The sequence below is a fragment of the Saccopteryx leptura genome, chromosome 1 (assembly GCF_036850995.1).
Source record: "Saccopteryx leptura isolate mSacLep1 chromosome 1, mSacLep1_pri_phased_curated, whole genome shotgun sequence".
NCBI lineage: Eukaryota > Metazoa > Chordata > Mammalia > Chiroptera > Emballonuridae > Saccopteryx > Saccopteryx leptura.
The window spans coordinates 321,965,610-321,985,641 of NC_089503.1; positions in this window are offsets into that span (position 1 = coordinate 321,965,610).

The following is a 20,032-nucleotide window of genomic DNA, read 5'->3' on the forward strand; positions in this document are numbered from 1 at the left end:
GTCTGCTTTGAAATTCAAAGGTAAGAATGAACACAAAACTGATATAGAAGGTATACCTTAATCGAACTCAAGAAAAATACTAAAAATACATAAACGTATACAACTCAATTTGAAGCAAAATACTAAGAAATTGAATTAGTAACCTAAAATATAGTCACCAACATGTACACAAATATACACTAAAAAACAAGTTTCATTTACAGGTATATTTAAGAAAATTTTAAGAAAGTACTTACTAAAAAACAATCTAAAATAGTAAATATAAGAAATATTTTCCGCCTGACCAGGCAGTGGGACAGTGGATAGAGCATTGGACTGGGATGCAGAGGACCCAGGTTTAAGACCCCAAGGTCGCCAGCTTGAGTGTGGGCTCATCTGGCTTGAGCAAAAAAAAAAAAAAAGCTCACCAGCTTGGACCCAAGGTCGCTGGCTCGAGCAAGGGGTTATTCTGCCTGCTGAAGGCTCACTGTCAAGGCACATATGAGAAAGCAATCAATGAACAACTAAGGTGTCGCAATGAAAAACTGATGATTGATGCTTCTCATCTTTCTCCATTCCTGTCTGTCTGTCCCTATATGTCCCTCTCTCTGACTCTTTCTGTCCCTGTAAAAAAAAAATTCCAATAAGCACAATAAAAAGAAAATTATTAAATGATTTCAATTAAGGTAAAATAAAAACCATATAAATATTAACAAACTCATTCTATCAATTTTAAATTCACACATACACATACATACACGCCATGTATCATTGGCCAGTAAAGTTCCAACAGTGAAATGAAAAGTTGGCTTCATAATAGAAAAGGCATTAATGCAAGGTAGCATGTTAATAAGCTAAAAGAGAAAATTATATGATCACATAAATAAATGTTCAGAGGTCTTAAAGGTGTTTACTGCATTTAGCATCCATTTTATAAAAATAACTAGAAAATTAGGAATGGAAGTGTCTCTATAAAAATAAAACAAACAGAAAAAGTAAAGAAAAGAAAGAGAGGAGAAAAAAATCAGCTAACAGGTGTAATGATTGAAGTTTACTTCTAGGTTGGAAATTAGTCAACAATTACCACTTCTCTCTAAATTATCCCTGTACTCCTAATATACAAATTAAATAAGTTAAAAGTTATAAGGATAGGAAATAAAAATGAAGATTGCTATGCTGTACAGATAAAAGATAGTGCATACTGAATATTCAAAATAAATTATAGAAAAACAATTAGCATTTCTAAAAAGAATACATTTTAATAAGTTTGAAAACATTTAATAGTATTCAAATTTCATCTCTCTTAGAATAAACTGAGTAGCAAGCTGCAAAACATAATTGTCATAAATTAACCTAACAAATGTTTATCAGTAAAATAATAAATAAAATGCAAAATTTATATAAACATAATTTATATATTTAATTAATATATATAAATATAATTAATTTACTTAAACATGTATATGAATTAAAATTATATCATGGCAATAATATAATTAAAAGTTGCATTACATGTTGAAGGCAAACATAATTATAATACTCAAGGAGTCTCATTCTGGAAGCTAGCCAAAGCAACTTTGCCACTGTTAGTTCTGTTCCAGAGTAAATGTACATATGAAAAAATTGTAATGAAGTGTGTTATTTGAAGTAATAACTGTAAAAATAAAGCCTGGGTAAAAAGCCTATTCTTCTGTAATATAATAAACCCATAAATTGTTTATAAAATGGGGCTTTGTATAACAAAGCAAATACTGTAGATGTGCATGTATAGTAATGGGTAAATCCTAGAAATTTTACAAAAGTAATTGCATGTGATGCTACATTTGATGCAAATTATTTAATGTGTAAAGACATACTAAATGATAGAATGTTTTTGCATGTATTAAATACATGTAGTAACATTATAAATACCCACAGGATGAATACACATTAATTTCAGATAATGATTACCACTTGGGAGGAAGAGGTAAAAGTAAAATGAGGGTGTGGCAGGATTTTAGCATTGTTTTGTATTATTACTGAACATACTGGGGGGAGCAAATATGTCCAAATAATTAATTTTAGTGAAGTGTATATTTTGTATGTCATATTATATTTTGCATTTTTAAAAGTTAGTTTATCATGAAAAGAGAAAAAAATCTCTCTAAACTTATGACAGGAAATAAAAACATCTAAAATATTTTTATAGAGAAATGGACTGAAAATACTAATATATTTGTTAAAATGTAATTGGGAATTTTCTATAACTGAAATTTTATATTCTTTTCTTCTTTCCAAAAGTTAGAACTTCTTATTTTAGTTCAAAATAACTTACCAGTCCTCAACATAAAAGTGACCAAAAATATATATGGTGCATATCTCTTATTTATGATGGATAGAGCCAAAGATAATGAATCCATCATTGTTGTCTGTGAGTCTTATGATTGAACAGTAAAGGAACTTAGTGATTGAAACCAAATATTTTAAGAAATGATTACATTGCCTTTTTTCTTATGGTACTATGCTACAAACATTTTCTGTCACTGAGTATATGTGGATGAGCTAGAATGAATTAAAAAAAATTTTAACCTAGCCACAAATTCTTTTTTTTTTTTCAGAGTCAGAGAGAGGGATAGATAGGGACAGACAGGAATGGAGAGAGATGAGAAGCATCAATTATCAGTTTTTCGTTGCGACATCTTAGTTGTTCATTGATTGCTTTCTCATATGTGCCTTGACTGTGAGCCTTCAGCAGACCAAGTAACCTTTTGCTCAAGCCAGCAACCTTGGGTCCAAGGTTGACCCAAGCAGATGAGCCCGCACTCAAGTTGGCAACCTCAGGGTCTTGAACCGGGGTCCTCTGCATCCCAGTTCAATGCTCTATCCACTGTGCCACCACCTGGTCAGGCTAGCCACAAATTCTTAATGTTAGTTTAGAGTATATTTTGACAAATCCATCATTTTTATATATATTATGTGTTACTTTTCCAGAACGGAAGCACGAAGCAAAGTAAATAATGCTGGATTATCAAACAGCAAATCTATCAGCAAATTTTCCCTTCTTGCTTAGATTTCTTCCTGCTCTTTGATATCCTACCTTTCCTTGGGAGTTTATTGTGTTTTTTCATTAGATTTCTGTGTTACTTCAATAAACTCTTTTTTATATACCTATTTAATTATAGTCCTTGTTCTTGTGACTAGTTTTCATATTCCTCTATTCAAAGAAATACGTTTAATGTCTACAGATAATTTTGCATGTTTAAAGTAGTTTCCCTAGAACATTTATTGAATGAAAGAGTTGAGCAATTCTGAGTGAAATATTATCAAGACAATAAATACATTAATGAGAGAGAAGGTAGAGTTACCAACTATGGACATTCATGTGTTCACCAAAGAGAATGCTTTCTGGAGGTAAGTAGTTGTTGTGATAAAAAGAAAAAAATATGGAAGATAAAGAATGCAAGCACTGGAGATTAGGATGGCTACCTCAAGTAACACTGATAATTTAAAGTATGGGAATACAACACTCATTATAAAGTTCATCAAAGTAAAATAAAATAATATGGTAGCTTTTTCTTGATCTTGGCAAGAGAATGCTTTACTCTTTGGAGCTGAATGCTGAAAACTAAGCTTAGAAATCTAATCTATGCAGTACTGAATAATCAGCATTAGTTGAATGCATGACTTTGCCATGTCTTTTATGTGACAGTAAATATAATAGTAAAAAAAGAACGTGTAACCAAAATTAGAGTAAACCCCTCTGGAGAAATTAAATGGACTGAATAAATACAGAACTGGAACTTCCAATATCTTTCAAATATTTTACTACGTGCCTCAGAGTCCTAAGAAAGCTTTTCTTTTATTATAAAGGAAATTCAAAAACTGTTCTTTTGTCCTACACATTACTATTTTAGATTGTTCATCAGAATGCAAACTCAAGTAAGCCAGGTAAGACAATGTGAAATTAATGTGATGAAGAGAGGGATTGTAGTACAATAAAATTGCAAAGACTTACCAATTTATATTAATGGAAATTTAGGAAATAATTGTGAGAATGGAGAGTAAAGTGCTTGGCCAAAGAGAATGAAACAATGTTAGCTTGAATATGAACATAATATAAATCTCAACCAAATCCTGGCCCTGGATAATTATGATGAGAGGTGAGAAAGCCCATGGTACAATACAGAAGAAAAAAATTGTCTTTAGTAATGCATCTTTTTACTCACTTTCTCATATATCCTCCCACAGAGCCGTAAAGATTTGCCTTTGCTCATTCCATGAAATATAATAACAAGAACCTCTGTATAATTTTTCCAGATTTGGAGCGCCAGTTGGAAGAGCTACAAATGAAATGGCCATCATGTAATCAGGAAGGATAAGAAAAACTTAACTCACAAAAACTGAATCATCAGATGCAAATTAGAAATGTTCATCAAAATAAGCATGAAGGTGACATAGAAATTAGATCTAATATAATGGTCTAATCCAGTGTTTCCCATTTGCTTAATAGGCAAATGAATCACCTGTGTATAATGTTAAAATGCAAATTCAGATTCAGCATTTCTTATAGCTTCCAGATGATGTCCATCTGCTTATCCATGAGTTCCAGATTTGAATAACTCAACTAGAATCCCACTTAAAATTTGTCTGAAGTTAGTAGATCGAAGTTTTTGAGAAATAATATTGGTAGGCAATACATCAAAGCCTTGCTTGATTTATATAATAAAAAAAGTACCTATCAGGCCTAATGAACAAAGTCTGGTGTCATTCTCAATGCCAATGCCAACATATTCAGTTTAACATTCAGTGATCCAGACCCCATTCGATTTGCAGAACTAATGAGTTTAAAGAAGATGGCATCTTGGATGAAAAGGGTCAGTTTCTTGTTATAATTTCCCAAGTTCAGAGTATACATTCTCCTAGTTTCCCTTCTTGGTATCCATGGTCACTTACTGTGAAAAGAGATATCTTCAATTTTTTAGAGACTACTAAATCTCTATTTATGTGAAGTTTAGTCTATAAGGACCCAGAATCATCACAATCCAGTATTCATAGTAGGGGCCAAGAATGTAAGTGATTTATGTATTTATATCTGAGTTGATTTCACAGTAGGTCCACTGGGTCCCAGACTTCATCATGCAGTTATTTCCCTCGTTCCTAAGTCTAAGATTAGATTTGTTATCCTCAGCAACTGGAACAATTCCCACAATGCTTTTCTAACCTATGAAGAAAGAACTATCATTATAGGAAAACCCCACTGAAAGCCATTTCACTGCCCCTCTCTTTGCCAGATAGTGCATCCAAAGCAAGGCTGAATCTCCAGGGAAATGGCAGAGATCACAACTAACATCAAGGATATGAAATAAAGTTCTTAGTTGTACCAAAAATGCTTAAGAACCTTGTAAAATGATGTATTATTATTTATAATCTAATTCGATGATGAGTTTAATTGAAGTTGCTATTCTAGATGCGATAAGCTTACTAGAAAAAAAATTAAAGTTATGTGCAGCTTTGATATGATGAAGCAACCTTTCTCCATGCTGATAACATTATATATATCATATAGTTAGATAGATAGATAGATGATAGATAGATAGATAGATATAGATATAGATATTTTCCCATATGAATAGTAGTACGACTTTACCATTTTCTTTCAAAGATAGAAGAACTTCTGCTTTTTTGCTTCAAACTAATATAAAGATTTGGGTTATGCTGGCACAAAAAATCCTAGACTTCATGAAGTAGCAGTTACTTTAAATGTCTTGTTAAAATTCATGTATATTCAATGGTGGGAGATATATTCCACTGAAATACATTGTCATAATAGTGAGGGATCTGGGAATCCAAACATCTAGGGATAAAATATTGCTTAGAAACTGAAAGAAAATGTGCTCTACTTATAGTACTTCACTATTAAATGTGAGATATAGCCCTTGGTAGACCACACAATCATTCTTCTTTCACCAGTGTACAGGATATTACTTTATGTCTATTCCCTATAACCACTTGGTGCACATTCACAAAACAAAAATATAAATAAATGAAGCACAAAATCTGATATATTAAAAGCTTGAAATAACATATAGATACCAGAGAGAAGTGGATCATAATTTTATTAATACTACTTACTAAAGGACTGTAAATACAGACCCCATCCTCCTGAGAAGACAACCCTATAGGCAGTAAATCTAGTTTTTAAATTCACCCAGAAAGAGAAAGAGATTGAGTTTAGCACCTTTACTGATCAATACTTTGATTAAATAAGCAAGGGCAATTAAGAAGCAAAATTGAAAGATGCTTAAAAAGGATATTTGGTGAAGTTTTTGTGACATTGTCTCTCTAATTAGACCAAATCCAGAAGATTTTGTTTTGTGTCTGAATGCCACAGAAGTGGCTTCTTAATAACCAGAATGTCACAGTGACCAATTCTGTAGATGTTAAGCATCCATTTTCCAAGAGTATCCAATGATTATTTTTGATCTCATAAATAAAACTGTAAATGTATAGAGAACAGAATATGCATGAGTTCAACAACATGAAGTCCCTGTTCTGAATTTAACCTAGTGCCACAAGTTTTGAGTATTCAATTTACTTGTGAAAGCATTTTTGCCTAAACTTCCAATATGTTAACTCACCAAGAATAGACTAATTAGTTACATGTTGGCATAAAAATTATCAAGGGCTTTTTAAGGAAAACTTTCAGTTGCAACTCACAATTACATACAAAATAGAATTTATCAGCTCATAACATTGAACATTCTATGGATAAAATAATTTCAAGTATATCTGTTTCCAGGTATTCATGTAATGTCATCAGATATTTATATATTTCATCTCATAGTTCTTTATTGAGTTCATTCTTGGCATCTTCTTTTCAGATAGAGCTAAAAATTATCAGTGGCAGCTTACAGAGTACTTAAAATTGAAGATCACCGATAAGGTCTGAGATTTTTTCCTACTGTGTTACTTATTTCTTTAACTGTTTTTCTTTACCCTTGTAGAGGAGAGACCTTTCCAAGCTGTGACTAATGTCTGACTCTTGATGTGGACACAGGCCAGAACAGGGAGATTGCTTGTTGCAAACACCCCTTGAAGACTTTCTGCTTATAATTATGTTCATTCTGAGGTAAATCGGCATTACCCCTCTTACTCTAGCTACATGCTTGTTCCTGGAAGATGCCATTGTCCTGACCTGGTCAAGCATATAAAGTAGTTTTCTGTACCTGGTAACATTTCCACACTAGCATCCGTGACCACTCCCACTTTTTATTCTGTATAATTCTTTGGTGCCTGTCAAATAGCATGGGGAATCCACTTTACCTTGCAACCACCCAAGGTGTATCTCTATGAATGTTTTGCTTGATAAACTGTTGATTGCCAGACTGGAGTTGTCAGCTTCTTTCTTTGGTATTTTCCTGCCCTCCCATTACAAAGGTAGATTTTCAGCCTCAGGACTTTTCTCCTTGGCCTGCAGGTACTAACAATCCCTGAGTAAATCTCTATCCAGGGAAATGTGATTCCTTGATGGGCAAGCCTGAGAAGACCGAGCCATCATTGTGACAGTGAATGTGGCATTAACTGACAAAGTAGGCCTGGATAACTACTGGAATTGGGGAGGTGCAGTTCTAAAATGAAAAATAATGAGCTAAAGAAATAAACATCAGAAATAGAGGAAGCAATGATTTGTCCACACTGGTACAGAAACTTACTCTCTGTTGAGATGTGTATTCTCAACTTGTACTTCCTTAAAAATGACTTCCAGTTTACTACAAGCCATAGGTGATATCCTCATATATTCTATAACATTGTTTTTGAGTAAGAAACCCAGTTAAATAAAAATTAATATAAAAAAACATGGAAAAGACATGGATGTTATCAGTCACTCAGTAGCTGACTATATAGAGCAGGAATTTCTCATTTGGATATGTTCCCATGTGTATTTAGGATACAGTCCTGTAAGATGTAGTTTAGGAGTTGAACGAATGTTCAATGCATTGTTGTATTATCTTGGCCAGATAGAATGTGAGAAACTGGGAAAATAATGACAAGTCAGTATTTTATTTCCTCTCTGCTCTATCACAAAGGACTTAAATCATGGATAAGCAAATTGAATTTCTAGGGTCACTTCAGCCTTTTGTCTGTTTTAAAAATAAGGTTTTATTGGAACACCACCACATCCATTTGTTTACATTTTGACTGGTCTGACCCAATGCAAAAGAATTAAGGAGTCATGAGATAGACAGTCCAGCCTGCAGTGCTTAACATATTTACTAACTGGATATTTACAAAAAAGGTTTGCCAAACACTGATTTAAAATTTAAAAAGTCAAAGGATGAGTGTACCCCATAAAACTTTATTTATTCCAATAAAGGGGAATCTAAGAAGATCACATACACATTTTGGGCATGAACAAAAGGTATTACACTGTTTTCTGTAATCATTAACTGAATGTCAAGAGGAATCAAGATTACAGCTAAACACTGAGGATTAGAAAAGATATTGTTGGAAATCCTGGGAACCTCAGGAGGATATTAACAAGAACCAGTAGTAAATTCTAATTAATGGCAACTCTGATTCTATAACAGGAGACTTCTGAAGTTTCAGATGTCTACAAATCATGAAAAGAAATACTCACCAGATATAACACACTGGTGATCTATGAATAGTAGACCAAAATATAATGAATATGAAATAGTGATGGAAGGGAAAAATCATAAATCTCAGCTATATCTAGCTTTCTCAACAAAATGCAACAAAAGTATATTTCTTCCTCTCTATGTTCTATCATTAATGTTCCACTTCTCAAAAATACAAACAAAAATATATATTTTTTTATTTTCTTACACTACACTAGTATATATCATAGTAGAGTTATACTTATTATTCAATTTAAATGATCCAAATATGGATCAAAGACCGTAATATCACTAGCAAAAACATAGATGACTCCTGTACTGGAAAGGTTCCATTTCTGTGGGACCATGACTATCTTTTGTGCACCACTGAGGAAAGTGGTTTTTTATTGAATTTATTAGTGTGACATTGGTTAATAAAATTATATAGGTATAAGGGATACACTTACATAATACATCATTTGTATATATATTGTATTGTGTGTTTATTACACTAAGTCAAGGTTACTTCCATCGCCATTTATTCCCCCTTTGCCCTCTTCTACCTTCTCCACCCCACTTTTTCTTTTTTTTTTTTTTTGATTGAAAAGTTGTATTATGTGTTACATCCCAGGAGACAGACCACAGCAAACCCAAAGTGAATTTTATAAGTTTTATTGCAAACCTGCACAGGGACTGCAGGTAACCCATGCAAGGGAACACTGCAGCCCCAAGCTTCTAAAATGGCTCCTTTTTATAGGGTGGCTATCTAGGCTGAGCAAGCAAGCAGTGTTTATAAGCGCGGGAGAGGTGCGATTAGCTGACCTTATTCTTGGCAAAGTCTCTAGGGTAGGGGCTTCCTGGATGTTGGGTACATAGAGTTCTGTGGAAAATATTGCTACATTTCTAATGGTTGTTTATCTTTTTTCCTCCAGCCATGTACTGGATGTACTCAGTTTTCATGGCTGGTGGTCTGCATTGCTTGTCCTAAGATGTCCTATTATGTTCAAATTTATCATTGTTAGATTTCAAGTAGTGAAAATAGAGTACATGATTATAAACCAAGAAACTAAGGGATGGATTCTGATAGCAATTACATTTCTTTGTAAACCTTTATTTCCTTCTGACAATCATCTTATTTTTGTGGAAATGCTTGTCCTCTGTACTCACTACCCTGTCTCTCTACTTTCCTTCAATGCCCTCCTCCCCAACACACACAGACTTAATCTCTATAAGAAGAATTAAACTTTGTAACATAACACAAATAATGAAAAACAATGCTCAAAGTAATTTAGTAGCAGATAGACCATGCATTCTTATTGCTAGGATTCATAAGGCTAAGTTTCTCCTTCCTGAAATCAGAATCTGTTGCCAGATTTGCCTTCAAATTTGTAAAGTTTTTCACTTTTTAAATAAGAAAATTAGTTAGCACAATTTAATTTCTGCAAAATTTAATTTGTTTCTTACATCCCTACTAAGCCATAAAAATGCATGCACAAATGAGACATTGTCCTTATCTTCAAAAAACTCACATTCTAATTGTTGAACAAGTTCTTAATAAATTTTCTAATACCACTAATATATAAATTCTATAAAGTAATCAAGTCTAATAACTGGGAAACACTTATTTATTCATTATTAAGTTAAAAATCTCAATTTGCAAACCTATGTTAGCTTGCCAGACAGTAGGATTGGCACCAGAAATAAAACGAATGGAAAAAAGGAAGGAAGGAAGGAAGGAAGGAAGGAAGGAAGGAAGGAAGGAAGGAAGGAAGGAAGGAAGGAAGGAAGGAGGAAAGGAAGGAAGGGAGGAAGGAAGGAAAGGAGAAAAAAAGAAAGGAAGGAAGGAATGACGAGAGAGAAAGAGGTAGAAAGAGAAAGTAAACAAAAAAAAGAAAATTACTTTTATCTTTAAAATAGTTACAAAAATAGAGATGCAGTTCCATAATCACACAAAATGTGATAAATACTATGAGTGTAATGGCATATAAATCAGAAAGAAAGGTGAATAAAGGTTTCCTAGGAAAGAAATTATGATCTGATTTTCAAAGGATACATAAAACTTAACCAACTGAAAAAGAAATATGACAGTTCAAGACAAAATAATTTTTTTTTATATATAATTTTATTTTTTTAATGGGGTGACATCAATAAATCAGGATACATATATTCAAAGATAACAAGTCCAGGTTATCTTGTCGTTCAATTATGTTGCATACCCACCACCCAAAGTCAGATTGTCCTCTGTCACCTTCTATCTTGTTTTCTTTGTGCCCCTCCCCACCCCCTATCCCTCTCCCATTCCCCCCTCCCCCCCCCGTAACCACCACACTCTTATAAATGTCTCTTAGTTTCACTATTATGTCCCACCTACGTATGGAATAATACAGTTCCTGTTTTTTTCTGATTTACTTATTTCGCTTCGTATCATGTTATCAAGATCCCACCATTTTGCTGTAAATGTTCCGATGTCATCATTTCTTATGGCTGAGTAGTATTCCATAGTGTATATGTGCCACATCTTCTTTATCCAGTCATCTATTGATGGGCTTTTTGGTTGTTTCCATGTCCTGGCCACTGTGAACAATGCTGCAATAAACATGGGGCTGCATGTGTCTTTACGTATCAATGTTTCTGAGTTTTTGGGATATATACCCAGTAGAGGGATTGCTGGGTCATAAGGTAGTTCTATTTTCAGTTTTTTGAGGAACCACCATACTTTCTTCCATAATGGTTGTACTACTTTACATTCCCACCAACAGTGTATGAGGGTTCCTTTTTCTCCACAGCCTCTCCAACATTTGCTGTTACCTGACTTGCTAATAACAGCTAATCGAACAGGTGTGAGGTGGTATCTCATTGCCGTTTTGATTTGCATTTCTCTAATAGCTAAAGAAGATGAGCATCTTTTCATATATCTGTTGGCCATTTGTATTTCTTCCTGGGAGAAGTGTCTATTCATATCCTCTTCCCATTTTTTTATTGGATTGTTTGTTTGTTTGTTGTTGAGTTTTATGAGTTCTTTGTATATTTTGGATATTAGGCCCTTATCTGAGCTGTCGTTTGAAAAAATCATTTCCCATTTAGTTGGCTTTCTGTTTATTTTGTTATCAGTTTCTCTTGCTGAGCAAAAACTTCTTAGTCTGATGTAGTCCCATTCATTAATTTTTGCCTTCACTTCTCTTGCCTGTGGAGTCAAATTCATAAAATGCTCTTTAAAACCCAGGTCCCTGAGTTGAGTACCTATGTCTTCTTCTATGTACTTAATTGTTTCAGGTCTTATGTTTAGATCTTTGATCCATTTTGAGTTAATTTTTGTACAGGGGGAGAGACTATAGTCCAGTTTCATTCTTTTGCATGTGGCTTTCCAGTTTTCCCAGCACCATTTATTGAAGAGGCTTTCTTTTCTCCATTGTGTGTTGTTGGCCCCTTTATCAAAAATTATTTGACTATATATATGTGGTTTTATTTCTGGACTTTCTATTCTGTTCCATTGGTCTGAGTGTCTATTTTTCTGCCAATACCATGCTGTTTTGATTGTCGTGGCCCTATAATAGAGTTTGAAGTCAGGTATTGAAATGCCCCCAGCTTCATTCTTTTTCTTTAGGATTGCTTTGGCTATTCGGGGTTTTTTATAGTTCCATATAAATCTGATGATTTTTTGCTCTATTTCTTTAAAAAATGTCATTGGAAGTTTGATGGGAATTGCATTAAATTTGTATATTGCTTTGGGTAATATAGCCATCTTGATTATATTTATTCTTCCTAGCCAAGAACAAGGTATATTCTTCCATCTCATTATATCTTTTTCGATTTCCCTTAACAATGGTTTATAGTTTTCATTATATAAGTCCTTTACATTCTTTGTTATGTTTATTCCTAAGTATTTTATTTTTTTTGTTGCAATCGTGAAGGGGATTGTTCTTTTGAGTTCCTTCTCAGTTGTTTCATTGTTGGCATATAGAAAGGCTATTGACTTCTGTATGTTAATTTTGTATCCTGCGACCTTACTGTATTGGCTTATTGTTTCTAGTAGTCTTTTTGTGGATTCTTTGGGGTTTTCGATGTATAGTATCATATCATCTGCAAAAAGTGATACCTTTACTTCTTCTTTTCCGATATGGATGCCTTTTATTTCTTTGTCTTGTCTGATTGCTCTGGCTAGAACCTCTAGTACCACATTAAATAAGAGTGGAGAGAGTGGACAACCCTGTCTTGTTCCTGATTTAAGGGGGAAAGCCTTCAGTTTAGTGCCATTTAATATGATGTTAGCTGATGGTTTATCATATATGGCCTTTATCATGTTGAGATATTTTCCTTCTATACCCATTTTGTTGAGAGTCTTAAACATAAAATTGTGTTGTAGACAAAATAATTTATTATGAAATAACTCGATTGAGTTAGAGAATAAAAATGAGACTAGAATAAGTTGACCTTACTATTATTACTATTAAAAAACATTTATGTTTCAAAATATTTCAAAAATGATGTCCAAAATTAATTTACTCAGCTGCATTTTATATACTCTAAATTAATTTTTGATAACATCTAAGTTACTATATAATATAGTACATTCCCTGTATTTTGCATGAAAACAATTGAATATATCTATCTGTATCTATATCTATCATATATATATATATATATATATATATCTGTATATCTATGTATCAATTGTGTAGAGTAAGTTCAACCTGACTACTGTAGGTTAATTGGCAGCATAAAATATTGATATTGTAATCAAATGTTTCTTTCCTTATTCTTTAGTGTAAAAATAAACCTACAGTGCTTAGTTGCACATATATACGTTTGAATGATTTTGTTGAATAATTACATGCTACATTATTCAATATATCTGATAAGACTCTGAAAAAAATTTTTATACCTTTTTCTCAAATTATGTATTTGAGGTTTATTCTTTATGTATTTTATTGTTTTGAATATTAATACAGTAAAATGAAGTCTTTATAGGAACTATTCATAAAATGTAAATTGTCCTTAAAATGTCATTTAATCAAGTCATTTAAAAAGCAGTCATCATGGCTGTTTGATATTATTGTCTTTTAGAGAGAAATGGTACTTTATTATTTTGATGAAATTAGAAATTTTAAATTTCCAAAGCAATATGAGATTTTATTTCTGGCAAGTGCTAATAAATTGTCTATTCATCTAACATTTTAATCTATAAATTCAATCATCATAGAAAATTTGATTATTTTGTTCTATACTAAGAAACAAATGTGATAAAGAAGCATTTCTCAGTATTATCAGATTGTTTAATCATTCACCTATTTAATGAAATATTTCTGAATGTTCATTTTTAGCTTTACAATTTAAAGTCTACTATTAGTAATTGTGAACTAAATTGGATCGATACACTTGATAAAAATGAGCTCTCTGATGTTTTTATATATAATTTCTTAGCAGAATACTTCAATCAAAGCAGACATTCAGTAAACAGCCATTGAAAGACTGTTTGAATCATGCTGATGACTCTCCCTCATCTGTACTATTAAATCCTCAATAAACCTCTGCTCAGGGGCAACTCTCAATAGATCTTAAGTGAATCCTAAAAAGAAGTGATTGATTATTTGGTGTTGTGTGACAAAAAACTGTTGTCTTGATTAATATAGAAAGAAAATAAAAATTACCTACCTGCTGTAAGCATCTTCTCTGATGATGCTATATTACTATCAGTTGTTATGCTTTGAAGGACTATATGGCTTCTTCTACCTGATGCTACCTTCCTGCCAATATATGTTATCCCTTTTTTTACTTGGATTACAGCTTAAAAAAAAAAAAACTATCCTAGATTCCCCATGGAAAATTAGGATGTCTTTAAATGACAGAGAATCTATTATTTTAGTAAAATGTAGTGACTAGATCAAACAAGAGGATGAGCTAATAATGATTGTTTCCATTTGATGATTGCATTTTATTTTATTTCTCTTCACATTTGGATCATTAGAATTTAGATTAAGTTGTATGAAAAGGAAACAATTCTCTTATAATCTCATCTGTTGAAGATCAAGTGCCTAAAGGAAGAAATGAATGTGGAGCAGTAAGCGTTGAATATTTTGTTAAAATTGTTTCCTGGGATAGTTCTTAAAATATGGTTTGGAGACCACTGTAGTTTTCTGAGATTTTTTCAGAGAAACTGCAAAGTCAAAATTCTTTCCAAACTGATCACAGAATGCTATTTGTCTTTCTCACTTCCAATCTCTCACAAGTGTAGAGTTTAGTTTTCCAGAAGCTACAGATGTATAAATTCACAACATTGTAGAGGAAATATAGACATAGATAGGAATTCCAGATGTGTTCTACTTAGCTAGAAATTAAAGAAATTTGCAAAATATAAAACAATGCTATTTTTCTCACATTTTTTCCTGGAAAATTTCCACTTTTCATTAAAAGTATTACCTTGGTTAACATATAATAGGTACATTATTGTTATTTAAAATAAATTAATAGTAGTTTGTAAGGCCTCAGTTTAAATTTCAAAATTAATTATTACCAAGATGTAACACACATGAGTGAAAGTTCTTTGTTTCTTCAACAGTTCTGCCCAGTGGAAAGGGGTCCAAACAACACGGAGAGAGAATGGCTGCAAGAAGTTAGCAAGCAAGAGATACAGTCTTGCGTATGTGAACAGAAAAAAAATGTCAGAATAACCAATGGTATCAGAAACCTCAAACTATCTACTTTAAATTTCTTCAAGAAACTACCAACCTCAAATTTCTTGTTCTGCAAGATTTTTGTGTATTGTATTATATTCACATATACCTTTTTCTCTCCCCTACCACTTCACATGTCTATATTATCATTACACTTTTTCTATTTTCATCTTGTTTATTTTTCTTTCTTCAAGTTTTTTGTTTATCTTCCACCAAGAAATAATATTATTCACATGAAAATGAAAGTTATGTAAGTTTAGGATAAGATAAATTTCCCTGGCCAGATAACTCGGTCGGTAGAGCATCATACCGAAGTACAGAGGTTCTGAGTTCAATCACATGCAGTATGTGATCCTGTATGTGGGTTAGGGCACATACAGGAACAACTTAATGTTCCTGTCTCTCACTTCCTTCCTCTATCACTAAAATTAATAAATAAAATTTTAAAACAAGATAAACTAAAATATAAAATTTTACAGTTTTCATATTATATTTATGGCCATTTTCAAAATAAAGCATTTCTGCTAGTTATTCTGTACTTGAATTATACTAATCTGTGTTGTTCATCATTACATTTTGCTTTAGCTTTATGTGTTTATATACTGTGAAAGGTTCATGAAGATTATGACATCTTAAATGTAAGCTATTTGTATAACTAGTGGAGTGTGGCATAATCATGTTAATTCAATAAACAACTTTAGACACATTCTTGGAAAATAAAGCAACCTAAATGCCACATGCGATTTATCACCCATAAATCGAACCCTGAATATTTAGAGAAGACAATTTACTAATGAGGTAATAAAGATTTTATATGAATATGCTAACATTAATGTAAAGATAATATTTATAAAGCTCTTGAGATTTTTAAGGAAAAAAATACCATAATATGATTGTTTTAACATTATCTAGGTTTTTCTTCCTAACTTTTCTTGGTGCTATCAAATATGATTGTGTAGGTATTGTGCCACTAAACATTTAGTATAGAATTCACAAAGACCCTCAGGTGAATAAAATGTTACATGCATAGATACATATTATTCTGTACTGGTTTTTGGGTAAGAGTCTAAATTTTCACCCTTTTAACTCTCCAGTATTGAGAATTTTTCTAATATTTTTTCAGTATGTCAACTGGTATGTCTCACAAGGAAAAACAAGCAGTCTTTTTGTTCTTTGAAAATGGACCATTATTTTTCACAATTAGGGATATTTTTGTCATCACCATCTTGAATAATTCATTCAAAATCACTCAGTGGTCCAAGTACACAATATAATTTATCTAACACTAAAGCTTGAAGCATGTAGTTGGCCTGTTAGGATTAAACCCCTGACTGCATTTATTATAATTATTATGGTGAGATCAAGATGTCCTAAAGTAATTTCTTCCAGCCTCAAATTTTTCTATCCCTCAAAAATATGCACATGAAGAAAAAATAAAGCAATAAACAAAACTCAAATTTATGGTTTTTGATTAATTGATATCATATTCAGTTTTTATTAAGTAGAACAATATTTTTTCTTAATGGTTAAAAATGTTTGAAACTTTTAATAAAATAGTTTTATAGCACAGTGTACTGTAAGTAGCCTGCTTGAGGTTGGTTTTATTCCCTCTTATTATAGTATTTTCTTTACAGAACTGCACTTGTTCACTTATTTAAAACCTTACCACATTGTGAGATAATTGTTTAAGACTAAAGTCACTGACTTCAGCTTAGATGTTTCTTAAAGTTTTAGTGTGTGGTACAAATTAAATTAGAAACAGTAAAAGATTATCTAAATTTATGGTCTGTTTCACAAATAGACAACTCTTTCTAAAAGTCATGATGAAAAATGAGTCTATGAAGATGGCATTTGGAAAATAGTTTGTTCAGTCTTAGGTGGAATAAACAGTTGTTCAAGCTGTGAAGGTTTCTGATACATAGGAAAGAGAGAACAGATTTTTCTCCTTATCCATGTGATGGGTATGGAGGCATAAATGCTAATCTCTGGGTTATTTTTAAAACTATAATTCAAAGAGCAATGTACCAAAACCAAAATTATTTATGTTTTAGTAGCTAAAGCTGTATTGTGTGAGAAGACAAGAGTGTAATTTATAAATTAACCTTCGAAATATCTGAGTGTAACTTCTTGTTTTATTGATTACTAACAATGTGATTATACTCAATATTTTTCATCTTTGAAAGTTACGAAGAATAAAAACTACATTTTATGGATTCTAAGAATAATACGCACAGAGGGTATAGATATATGGAAACAGAGAGAAAAATGCATAGAGGGAGGAAAAAAGAAAGGAAAAGAGAAAGGGACAGGAAGATGAAACAGGAATGAGTGAAAGAAATTGGCTTAGTGGTTGCATAGTAGCAATCCTGATAATTATTTTTATTAACTATTCCACTTAAATTTTATATTTTAATTTGTATAAAAAATTTGATAAAACAATGAATGGAAGTAATTATATAAAAATTATCTAATAGTGTTCCTATCATATTATGTTTAACATATAGTCGTATTAATGGGTATATTTTTAACTTTTTAATTTTATGCTTTAATTATATTAATGTATATAAAAACATAGGTATAATAAGAAAGAATACAATTTACATCAGTGTATCATAGCCACCTTAGAACTAGACTATTTCAACACCTAAAAAGAACCTTGACTACTCTTTTTGTATGTCCTCTCTCTCATCCAGTAGTAACCATCATCTGAATGTTATAATTTTCTTGCTTTCTTTTACAGTTTTTCTGGTATTTAATTTTATGGAAATTGCCATGTGCATTCTTTGACTTCTTTAACTAGCCAACATCATACTTTGATGGTCTTTCCAAATGTATGGTTTAAGTATTTTGATGCATGGAGCTATAATTCCTCAATTTTCATTGTACTATAGTATTTCATCATAAATCAAAATTTGCCAATCATTATTCCTTACAATAAGTTGTTTTATTTTATTGTTTATTTGTTTTGTCATGATATCCTCTTCCTGGTGAAATTATGGCTATCTTTCTCATATACCCAGAAGTGAAATGGCTGTTCAGTTTATTACTCAATTGGCACTAAATAAATGGTACCAATTTACAGTGATGAATAAATATTTCCTTGTTCTACATCCTCATTAATAATCAGAATTATAAAATGTTTTGTTTTCAGAATTTCTGAGTATAAAATGATATCTCATTAATGTTTCATAAGCTCATCCTTACCACAGATTAATCTAAGTATACTGTGAATCCATTTTTTCCCTCGTTTTGTGTAAAATGTATATTTTTGCCTTCTTTATTTTTTTGCTAATTATTTATTTTTAGGAGTTTTTATCTGTGTAGTTGGTGCTATGCTCTGTTTTGCTAGAGACATACCTATTTTTTTTATTTATGTCTTTAAATTAATTTGAGCAATTGATTGTGTAAATAGAGTTTGCATATTTAACAGTTACATTTTCCTGTTTTGACTTCATAATGATTTATAGAACTCCTTCTCACTCAGATAATGTAAAAGTTAAGTCTCCTGGTCATTCTGTTTATGTCCCGATGTGTGATACTGAGAAAGCATATTCCAGATTGTGCCTTCTGAGAAGCACGGATAGAAAGGCGCAAACGTGCAGGTGGTCAGCCTTGCTGCGCCAGAGCTTTGCTCAGGAACCCGGAGCAGCTCCCTTTTCCTGGCAGAGTGGCATAAGGTATTTTGTCAGGGTGTTCAACTTCCTTGTGGTTATTTTGGAAAGTGGAGAGGGAAAATGGAGGAAAATTACATAATGCTCTTTTAGTTCACCATCGTGTGTGTGTGTGTGTGTGTGTGTGTGTGTGTGTGTGTGTGACTTAGAGAAATATATACATATTGGTTACTTAGAGAACCTGAATTACACACTGTATAAATTGTCAGAAGCATTTTGAAATTTAAATCACATTAATCATACTATTGTTTATAATAAAATAGAAATAGTAATATAGAATTATTGAAATATACTTCACAGGTTATTCAGTCATTGGAATTTTATTGAGAAAAGTAAGTGTTGATTTAATAGGAAAACACTATATTATCATCATAATATTTAAAACAGTACATGAAGCATTGTTGTAAATTTATTCTTCATTTTTTAATTTTGCGATTTCAAAATGTAGCAAAGTTTAAAAATCAGTTCTATGATCAAAATTTATATTATTCACCTAGCTTTTGCTTTATCCACTTCTAATATCTTGTCAAAAGTTCTCTCTGGCTCTATTTCTCTTCCTCTATCTCTATTTATCTGGAAGTTATCTTTGTTCTCATTTCCTGGGCCACTAATCACATCTGTGTGTGTGTAGTTTCTGCCTAATTGTATTAGGCTTTAAGATTTTTATTATTATTATTGATTTGAGAAAGAGAGAGAGAGAGAGAGAGAGAGAGAGAGAGAGATGGGTGGGGGAGGAGCCGAAACACCAACTCGTAGCTGCTTGTCTTGTATGTGCCTTAACTGGGCAAGCCCTGAGTTTTGAATCTACAACCTCAGCGTTCCAGGTCGATGTTTTATCCACTGCGCCACCACATGTCAGGGTAGGCTTTAGAACAGTGGCGGCAAATAATTTGACAACCAGTTCTCTGCCCTAATGACCATTTTAAATATAAAAAATGATATATCAAATGGTAGTTTATTATTTCATGTATTTAATACTTAAATAAGATTAATAAAAGATACACAAACTAGATTATAAGAAAGAATTTTAAAATATTAATGAAAATATATTAAATAATACCTGACAAAAACAATGAAACTGTCATTTAAGATATTTCCAATGACAGATTGTCAC